At 29.4% G+C, this 1,294-nt stretch overlaps 1 pseudogene; it reads right to left on the reverse strand.

The window, feature by feature from the left end:
• Nucleotides 1-240: 240 nt before the first annotated feature.
• Nucleotides 241-360, reverse strand: LOC120595872 (uncharacterized; annotated as a pseudogene).
• Nucleotides 361-1,294: the final 934 nt, after the last annotated feature.

Genomic DNA, 1,294 nt, shown 5'->3' on the forward strand with positions numbered 1-1,294 from the left:
TTACTACTCAGTGAATACCAGTAGCTACCAAGACGATCTTTGCATACTTTGAATTTTTACTCTCTATTGATTATTGTTTAATATATTCTTTATTTTTATTTTTATTTATTTATTTTTAATTTATTTTTATTTATTTATTTATTTATTTATTTATTTATTTTAGGTAAGGCAACCCTTGGTTAACCTCACAGATTGCAAGGACCTTGTCAATTTACAATCCCTTATTTTTTAATTTTTTTTCACCTACGGCACCTGGTCTTCCTAAGTTGGTCTCCCATCCAAGTACTTACCATGCCCAACCCTGCTTAGCTTCTGAGATCAGATGCAATCCAGCTTGTTCAGGATAGCATGGCCGTAGACTAATATATTCTTATAATGTGCTATTGATTGAAGAAAAGAAATGTAAGGAACACAGATTTTAAATAACAAATTAGGAGTAGAAATTGAAAAATATTTCTTCACATTCCCTTCAAGTAGATCTTTATCATCGGTTTGAGTTATCTTCTGCTGATCAAATGTTTTAGTGACACATCAAATGTTTCTAGCCTAAAATATAGGTTAGAAAGAGGCAATATAGTGGTGGTTATATATTAGTTTTCCTCTTCATTAAATGGGAGTAATGCTATCCATACCTAAAATGTGTTATTTGCAGAGAGATACTTGTAAATATCACCATCTCTCACCTTGTCAATTAAAAATAATACATACAAATACTAAACCGCTTTATATTTTAATGAAAAAAGAATGAATTTCGGTCTAGGTAGTAAAGACTTTTTTTTGCTCTCGATTTGCTGGCTTAACATAGGATTGATTTGAAAACATGTTTTGATAAAATTCAGTCTTCAATGTGATATGATGCCAGTTAGAATTTTTGACAAGAAAACTATTTTTATATGTAGATAATTTAAGATAAATTAAACAACATATTGCTTGCTAACTGAAAATAAGTTATGATGTGCCTTTTTGAATTAGCACAGTACCTGGTAAACATTATTCCTTTGATCCATATGTATTGAATAAATGAATATATATATATTAAATTATATTAAAGTGAGTTTTATAATACAATATTTTAAGATATATAGTTAAAATAATATTCTTCCTACATAAAATAACTTAAATGTCATAGATTAAGTAAAATGGTGAAATAATTTTAATAAATCTTAAAGTTTGAGGTTTCATATTATTGTTTCAGGGGCAGAGCCACAGGGTCGCTGTCCTCCAGGGGGCGCTATTCACATGGCATTTGATGTGAAGGGCACCAGAACTGAATTCAGAAGTAAAAGATCGACAT

The sequence above is a fragment of the Pteropus medius genome, unplaced genomic scaffold (assembly GCF_902729225.1).
Source record: "Pteropus medius unplaced genomic scaffold, Ma_sr-lr_union100, whole genome shotgun sequence".
Taxonomy (NCBI): Eukaryota; Metazoa; Chordata; class Mammalia; order Chiroptera; family Pteropodidae; genus Pteropus; species Pteropus medius.